The sequence below is a fragment of the Procambarus clarkii genome, chromosome 1 (genome assembly GCF_040958095.1).
Source record: "Procambarus clarkii isolate CNS0578487 chromosome 1, FALCON_Pclarkii_2.0, whole genome shotgun sequence".
Lineage (NCBI taxonomy): Eukaryota > Metazoa > Arthropoda > Malacostraca > Decapoda > Cambaridae > Procambarus > Procambarus clarkii.
Window position 1 is genome coordinate 19107107 of NC_091150.1, and position 9973 is coordinate 19117079.

The following is a 9973-nucleotide window of genomic DNA, read 5'->3' on the forward strand; positions in this document are numbered from 1 at the left end:
AACCGGATGGAATATAAACATTAATGCAATATTTACATATATTAATTATAGCAGGAAGACACTGCTATACATTTTCTTGCCTAACTTTTTCAATCTCTGCTAACAAGTGAACAGAACTTACAACAAGCACTATTATTGTTCCGAGCCTGAATCAAAAGAACAATTGTGCTTTTTCTTTACAAGAGGTTGATAAGAGGCTAATTTACTCATAAATGTATATGATTTTTATAAATTTAAGTGTTTACATAATATTGCACAATAACAATTACTGCATGTCACATAAGTTACAAACAATTCTTACACAAGGGTAGGACATTTTAGGCTGGTGTTGTACAGCAACCTTGTCTAATTTATTGTGCTAACCTGGTGTAAGGGTAAGAATTTACACTTGTCTAGAGTTGAATCTATATTACAACCTAGCAAGCACATATTTTTATGCAGCTTCTTATAATAACCTGAGTTGTGTTGTCTACATATTACCATAACTATAGTAACAATTTAACTATTATCATTTCACCGTTGAGTGTTAATCTGTGTGTCTGTACCAACTAAGTGTGATAATTGAGAAGCTAACTTGAGGTAAAACCAGCATAGATACAAGGCTACCACTGAAATTATAGTGTGTATGATTATAGTGTGTGTATTTTTGAATGTTAAACAGCTCTAGTTCGGGAACTAGTAGCTCTACTAACTCAAGTACTAGAAACAGTCCAAATCAAAGTACATCAAGGCTTAGCACTACAACAATTGCAACACGGCTAGCAAATACAGCCATCATGTTTAATGCAAAAAATGTAAGTGACCCTCACAGGTATGAAGGGCCACTTAACACGACAGATCAGTAAATGCGATGATTTATGTAATCAAACTCCAGTTGATTATGTAGAACTGGAAGGCCATCATAAGGTTGCAGAGAGCAAATTTGAACATGTAAAAGAACAGATCCTGAAATATCAGGATGTACTTGCTGCTACCAACACAGATGAAGATGCAGTGGAAGCTGTCGTACTAGAAATGCAGATTATGAAGATGCAATACAAAGAAAGTTACAACACTTTGACAAGTTAATAACCATACACAAGGCCACTACAAACATTGCAGCCACAGCTTCCCAAAACCCAACACAACCAGAAGTCAAATTACCATCACTAAGTCTACCAACTTTCTCTGCTACAGAGGACGAGAGTTGGGATAACTTCTGGAACAAATTTGTCAATTCAGTGGATTCTAATTCCACTATAGCCAAGACCACAAAATTTGCATATTTACAAGGTGTCTTAAAGGATGAAGCATTAAAAGTGGTCTGTAATTTAACCTTCACTGATGATGGTTATGATAGCACAGTACAGCTCCTTAAGAAAAATTATGCTAAGCCAGAAAGGGCTATCAGACTTCTTACCCAGAAACTCTTAGACATCCCTCATCCAGATGGATCAGCTGACTCACGCCAATCCTTTAGATTGGAGCTTGAGTCTTTGCTCAAGGCGCTTAACAACAAAGAAAATCTGGAGATTCAGACTGGATGATCCAAGTCCGTATGAGACGCAAATTACCCAGTGACGTACTGGATAAGTTGTTTGTCTTACATAACAAATCTTCTCTGACAGTAAAGGAGATTACGGAAGGTTTAAGATCCATCGTAGAAAGACGAGATAACACAGATGGAAAATCAACCTCTAAACCTTTCTTTACCCACTAATAGTAAACAACATAGTATAAACAGTGCTCCAAATAAATCTAAGACAACTTCCCCCTCCCCAAGGTGGAAACAAGGCAGTGTGGGCACATATGCAGTGGGTCCCTCCAAACCTACAGTTAATGTGTCACCAAAAACGGTGACACCCCAAGATGATGTTAACGTCTGGAGGCCATGTGTGTTCTGTGAAGAACAACATACCATGTACAGCTGCAAAGTTTACCCTGATCGTGCTACATGTATAAAACGACTCAAGGAGTTACGTAAATGCACCCGGTGTATAAGGTCACATAATCCCGACACCTGTGCAACTCAAATACGCACCTGTAATAGGTGCCATAAGGGTCAACACCATACAGCACTTTGTGGGGACTCAAGTACATAGTCTCCCAAACCACAGGTGGAGGAAGGAACTTCTGCTTCAGTACAGCTTTGTACCATACTACCTGACATAAGTGTCTTGTCAACAAGGTCTGATCATAAATCAGCTCTACCCACTGCTCAATTGATCATTAAAAATGGAAAGTCCAAGGTCACCATACTTGGATTATTTGACCAAGGATCCCAAATGACTTTTATCTCAAAGGAGTTGGTAGATGCCTTGAAACTCAAGCCTGTATGAGAGACACGAATAGACATAGCAGGATTCCTGATTAACTCAGGAGCCCGAATCTTCAAGGTAGTACAACCTAAAGTACGTTCAGGCGGTTATGTCCGAACGATACAAGCTCTTGTAGTAGATAGATTCCCATCAGATCTGTATGTGTATGGTTTAGGGACAACAGCCAAATTCCTAAAAGAAAAGGGAATTAAATTGGCTGACAAAATCACATCAGACAACCTCTCCAATATTGGAATCCTTATGCGATCAGATGTCTACCATAAGTTTATCAAAGGAATGGATGAAAACAGGGAATGAACCTGTTACCGTTTGTGGGTGGCTATTTGCTAACAGGCCCAGTATTACCACTGAAGCAACCTGCACCTGTAGACCACCAACATGCCAACCCAGTCAGGGTTGCATGACTAGGAGAACAGTCTTCACTACAATTCAGAGATATGTCCGAGGATGAGCTTGATCCCCCTGTACATAAATTATGGGATCTGGCACCTCTCGGCATTGTCCCTGAACAACCTAATCCAGATGATGACTGGATTTACAAACAATACCTAGACTCAGTTGTCTACAGAGATAATCAATACTGGCTCAGGTTACCATGGAAGCTGAATCACCGTTAACCTCCCGTCAACCATTTTAAGGCACAAAACGAATTAAGATCACAGGTGTTGTGCTTACAAAGACATCCTGAGAACTTGACATTGTACCATGAAATAATCAAGAAGCAGCTCGATGACAAATTTATCGAAGTTGTCACAAATGATAACCCAAAAGAAGGACACTACCTGCCACATCACCCTGTACTGAAAAATTCTGCTACTACCCCACTACGGATAGTATTTAATTGCAGTGCTAAGACAAAGCAGAATAGTGCTTCCTTAAATGTCTGCCTTCAAACTGGCCCTAGACTGACACAAAGGCTATACGACGTGCTGTTAAAGTTCCGCATCAGGACTTACGCATTCACGGCCGACATCAGTAAAGCTTGCCTTAGGGTAGGTCTCCAAGAAGAAGACCGTAACTACACAAAGTTCCTATGGATCAAGGATCCTAACAATCCAGTGAATTAATCACTTACAGGTTTGCATTTTTGTTTGGTGCCACGTCTTCTCCATTTCTGCTTCAAGCTACCTTAGACACCCACTTGAAGAAGTCTAATAGCCCAAATAAAACAGAAATTAGCAATAACTTGTATGTGGACAATTTCCAAGGAACAACCAGCAGTGAAAGTAAACTGCTGAACATATACCACGAAGCCAATTGAGAATTAATGGGAGCAAATATGCCTCTCCTGTCGAGGGTCTCCAACAATGCCAAATTAAATCAACAGATCGAAACTGAATTTCCCGACTACCAGGTACCCAAGAAGACAAAAGTACTAGGCGTTGAATGGGATGTGACAGCAGATCAGTTGACAATCAAGTTGGTGGAGCCAGATACCACCAACCTAACAATGAGAAAATTACTCTCACAAGTCAGCAAACCCTTCGACCCATTGGGACTATTAAGTCCAATCTTAATTAATGGGAAGTTGATAATGCAGGAATGTTGGCAACAAAAGATAGGCTGGGATGATCTTCTAACACCTGCCTTACAAGAAAATGGCAAGGACTAGTGAAAGATTTAAGTATCCTAGAGTCTGTCAAGTTCCCTCGGAACACAGTAAATGAAAAGGAACCAATTAAGCTACATGTATTCTGTGATGCCTCAGGAAAGGCTTATGGCACAGTAGCTTACAGGGTCTCAAATGGGCAAGCCAATTTGCTCACATCAAAGGCCAGAGTGGCACCGTTAAAGAAATGATCATTGCCACAATTGGAATTAGCAGCCTTAATGCTAGGAACAAGATTGGCTCATCTGATCAAGGCCTTAAGCAACATCCACTTTGAAGAAACGGTGGTATGGTCAGATAATAAGGCAGTGCTACAGTGGGTTAAAAACAATAACAGTAAAAATCCTTACGTGAGTAACCGCGTTAAGAAAATAAGAGAGTTATCAGCAGGGTATAAACGGAGATATGTACCCACCAAGGAGAATCCAGATGACTATCTCTCCCGAGGCCTGACTTTACGGCAATTAACAAAGGCAGAGATGTGGTTCAATGGACCTCAGTGCCTTGTCAGTGACCAGTGGCCTAAACAAAAGCCTGGTCATTCATAACTTATGTGGGAAAATCCTAGCAGTTTTATTCTTTTCTTTTTGTAAATACTGAAATATTTACTTTAATTTTTATTTTTGTTACTTGAATATTGTTATTATTTGATTATTTTTTAATTAAACTTCAATACTGAATTAATGTTCTTAGTGGACTGTTTGTTTTAATTCAGCTGCTAGAACTTATAACACACAGTTGGGGGGGGGGGGGGGGGAATTTGTGGCTTATACCACTTTGAAGTGAATCCTTCATAAACTACAAATTGTTTACCTAGTTTTTTAATATAAATTATAAATCATACCACATATGGTCTAATCTACTGAAATTATACTTATAGTTAATCTATCTACAGTATAAAATAAAACGGGGGCCTTAGCTGCTACTGTATGTAGGTGGGGCCTGCTAAGGCTGACTATGTTGTTACTTCAGATTAGGGTGAGGCCCTGTGCCTCAGAGTGCCACGTAATGGCGGCTATCTGGTGGCCTGCAAGGCTTGATGTACAGCAGGGTAACAAATTTCTATAATTATGTTGGGAGCCAGCTGGAACCCAAGGTAACTTCACATCACTCATTCCTGCCGAATGTTTAGAATTAGTGGTTGTACATTAACCTATTAAGTACAGATGTGACATGGAATAAGAGGGAAGTATAATGTTGTGTACGCACTTGTGTGAGCTTTAAAACTCTTCTATAACCGGCTACTTAACTAATATTACTTAAGTGTACACATCTATAATAAAAGTATAAGGCAGTCGGATACTCAAGTGTTCCTGTTGGGTGGTAGAATTGCTGTGGTAGTTCCCTTAGGACAGAGTAAAATGTTTGTCGTGCGAGACAAGTATCACAACTCTCAGGAGCACTTGTCCTGTTTTGTTGTGATTCTGTCTGTGGCGTACGTGCCGACGCCCCCTAGGGGAGCCGTCCTAAAATATTTGGTGGTTCTATGTATGATTAAGGAATAGTTAAGCTATATTCCTGTTGTATTTAATTATATTCAGTCCTAGTGAACACTGTTTTATTAAGTTTAAACACTAGACTGTTGTTTAAAAGAAATTAGAGTTGATATAAATACGTGGCGTCGATGACGTCACGGAATCATACACACACACGGTGTGTGTGTGTATGTGTGTCGGATTTCCGACACTGGCTGCCTGTCCCCGACACAATGAATTATTATTATTGTTAATTATACTTGTCTTTCGACAGGTGGCCGGTCGACCTTCCTCCCGTACGTTCTCGCCTGTCTTATAATAAACCTGTACCATCTGTGTGTGTGTGTGAGGGCCTGCAGCCACATGTACCACCTGTGTGTGAGGCCTTCAGCCATCTATATATGACGCCTGTCGGTAAGCAATTATTTTAGATGTGCTGAACATGTCTCTTACTCCAAGTTATGCATAGACCCCAATCACTACGAGGGACTTTCAACTAGGAACCATCATCGCTACCAGGGACATCCACTGCTTGAAGGAACCACTGTCACTACCAGGGACCCCAGTGCTAGCAGGAACTACTGTTACTACCAGGGACCCCCAGCACTAGCAGGAACCACTGTCGCTACCAGGGACCCCCAGTGCTAGCAGGAACCACTGTCACTACCAGGGACCCCAAGCGCTAGCAGGAACCACTGTCACTACCAGGTACCCCCGCCGCTAGCTGGAACCACTGTCGCTACCAGGGACCCTCAGCGCTAGCTGGAACCACTGTCACTACCAGGGACCCCCCAGTGCTAGCAGGAACCACTATCGCTACCAGGGACCCCCAGCGCTAGCAGGAACCACTGTCACTACCAAGGAACCCCAGCGCTAGCAGGAACCACTTTCACTACCAGGGACCCCCAGCGCTAGCAGGAACTACTGTCACTACCAGGGACCCCCAGTGCTAGCAGGAACCACTGTCACTAACAGGGACCCCCATCGCTAGCAGGAACCACTGTCACTCCCAGGGACCCCCAGCACTAGCAGGAACCACTGTCACTACCAGGGACCCCCAGCACTAGCAGGAACCACTGTCACTACCAGGGACCCCCAGTACTAGCAGGAACCACTGTCACTACCAGGGACCACCAGCACTAGCTGGAACCACTGTCACTACCAGGGACCCCCAGCACTAGCTGGAACCACTGTCGCTACCAGGGACCCCCCCCCAGTGCTAGCAGGAACCACTATCGCTACCAGGGGACCCCCAGCACTAGCAGGAACCACTGTCACTACCAGGGACCCCCATCGCTAGCAGGAACCACTGTCACTACCAGGGACCCCCAGTGCTAGCAGGAACCACTGTCACTACCAGGGACCCCCAGCGCTAGTAGGAACCACTGTCACTACCAGGGACCCCCAGCACTAGCAGGAACCACTGTCACTTCCAGGGACCCCCAGCGCTAGCAGGAACTACTGTCACTACCAGGGACCCCCAGTGCTAGCAGGAACCACTGTCACTACCAGGGACCCCCAGTGCTAGCAGGAACCACTGTCGCTACAAGGGACCCCCAGCACTAGCAGGAACCAGTATCGCTACCAGGGACCCCCGGTGCTAGCTGGAACCACTGTCACTACCAGGGACCCCCAGCGCTAGCAGGAACCACTGTCACTACCAGGGACCCCCAGCACTAGCAGGAACCAGTGTCGCTACCAGGGACCCCCAGTGCTAGCTGGAACCACTGTCACTACCAGGGACCCCCAGCGCTAACAGGAACCACTGTCACTACCAGGGACCCCCAGCGCTAGCAGGAACCACTGTCACTACCAGAGACCCTCGCCGCTAGCATGAACCACTGTCGCTACCAGGGACCCCCAGCGCTAGCAGGAACCACTGTCACTACCAGGGACCCGTAGCGCTAGCAGGAACCATTGTCGCTACCAGGGACCCGCAGCGCTAGCAGGAACCACTGTCACTACCAGGGACCCGTAGCGCTAGCAGGAACCACTGTCACTACCAGGGACCCCCAGCGCTAGCAGGAACCACTGTCGCTACCAGGGACCCCCAGCACTAGCAGGAACCAGTGTCGCTACCAGGGACCCCCAGTGCTAGCTGGAACCACTGTCGCTACCAGGGACCCCCAGCACTAGCAGGAACCAGTGTCGCTACCAGGGACCCCCAGTGCTAGCTGGAACCACTGTCACTACCAGGGACCCCCAGCACTAGCAGGAACCAGTGTCGCTACCAGGGACCCCCAGTGCTAGCTGGAACCACTGTCACTACCAGGGACCCCCAGCGCTAACAGGAACCACTGTCACTACCAGGGACCCCCAGCGCTAGCAGGAACCACTGTCACTACCAGGGACCCGTAGCGCTAGCAGGAACCATTGTCGCTACCAGGGACCCGTAGCGCTAGCAGGTACCACTGTCACTACCAGGGACCCCCAGCGCTAGTAGGAACCACTGTCACTACCAGGGACCCCCAATGCTAGCAGGAACCACTGTCACTACCAGGGACCCCCAATGCTAGCAGGAACCACTGTCACTACCAGGGACCCCCAGCGCTAGCAGGAACCACTGTCACTACCAGGGACCCCCAGCGCTAGCAGGAACCACTGTCACTACCAGGGACCCCCAGCGCTAGCAGGAACCACTGTCACTACCATCAGAAGCTAGAACAGTTTACACAATTATGCATTCTGTGTAGAACAGTCGCCAGGCCCCCCCCCCCTCACCACACACTATTTTAACGAGTTGTTAAAATAAACAAGACGCGTTAGAACATAAAGAACAAAGTGTACAAAATGGTATTTAACATGATGCTATAGCCATAAATATTCATATTAGGAAGCTGATCACTCTATAAATCGGCTTGTGATGTGAAAGTAAAAATATATTGAGTGAATAGTTTTACATCAGTATATTATAGATATTATAGATATTATAACCCCTGATTAAGGCAGGTATTTTATAACCAACCTGACTAGTCACTTAATACAATGTGCATTATAAGTCACCAGCATTTTGAATTTACCTTGAATTTTCTCGTGTATGTATATTTATAGTATATATATATAATATATAAGAATGTGTGTGTGTGTGTCTGTCAGAGATTGGAGACCAAACCCGTAGGGTTAGCCTCGCCCAATATTTAACAGTAATTGCTTTTGGAAACATGGCCAACATGGCCGGCGTCAATGTTGGCATCAGTGAGAAGAGTGCCCCATGACACAGCACCAAGACTATCCCCACTTCTCCCCACCTCCACTAAACTTTAGGTATAATAATGATTCGACTTAAAAAATATTATTTTTGAACATTTTCTTACCATATTGCAAAACATTACACGTTGATGTCAATAAAATTAAAAAAAAAATTATATCATTCCTTGCTTGTAATTAGGTGTAAAATGTGACTGCTGGCGGGTGAGACGTGGGAGGCCATCAAGGGCAGGTTAGTCACAATATAGCTGTATCACCGCGCACCTTCACTACTAGAGTGGATATGCTGCACAATATATTAACTCCTTGACATATATCCCTACATTCAGACATACACACACAATTTAAAGTAGGTCTTTCTGTGCCAGATTAACATCTGTGATATAAGGTCAAGTTCAGAGGGATCTTGACAGTGCGTGCGTGTGCACGCGCATCAACCTCTGCTACTCTGCCGGCCGTCTTGGGCATAACGCGTGTTCACTCACCTTTGTCCTGCACTCTTACTAATAAATTTGTTTGGCAAGTGCTTTTTTTGTCATTTACTCCTTTTAGAAACACATACACACACACACCAGGGGTGTGGTAGCCTGGTGGATAGCGCGCAGGATTCGTAATTCTGTGGCGCGGGTTCGATTCCCGCACGAGGCAGAAACAAATGGGCAAAGTTTCTTTCACCCTGAATGCCCCTGTTACCTAGCAGTAAATAGGTACCTGGGAGTTAGTCAGCTGTCACGGGCTGCTTCCTGGGGTGTGTGTGTGTGTGTGGTGTGGAAAAAAAATAGTTATTAAACAGTTGATTGACAGTTGAGAGGCGGGCCGAAAGAGCAAAGCTCAACCCCCGTAAAACACAACTAGTAAACACACACACACACACACACACACACACACACACACACACACACACACACACACACACACACACACACACACACACACACAGGTATCACTTGGGAGATGAAATACTTCAAGAGTCCGAGAGAGAGAGAGACCTGGGGGTTGATATCACGCCAGACCTGTCCCCTGAAGCTCATATCAAGAGGATAACAGCAGCAGCATATGCCAGGTTGGCTAACATAAGAACGGCCTTTAGAAACTTGTGTAAGGAATCTTTCAGAACTTTGTATACCACATATGTCAGACCAATCCTGGTGTATGCGGCACCAGCATGGAGTCCATATCTAGTCAAGCATAAGACTAAAATGGAAAAGGTTCAAAGGTTTGCCACCAGACTAGTACCCAAGCTGAGAGGTATGAGCTACGAGGAGAGACTACGGGAATTAAACCTCACTTCGTTGGAAGACAGAGGAGTTAGGGGGGACATAATCACCACAATCAAGATCCTCAAGGGAATCGACAGGATTGAT

General features: G+C 44.9%; 1 pseudogene; it reads left to right on the top strand.

Moving 5' to 3' along the window:
* The window catches only part of LOC138365176 (adhesion G-protein coupled receptor D1-like), a 36024-nt pseudogene extending 26889 nt beyond the window's left edge, over positions 1 to 9135 (top strand).
* The last annotated feature ends 838 nt before the right edge of the window (positions 9136 to 9973 follow it).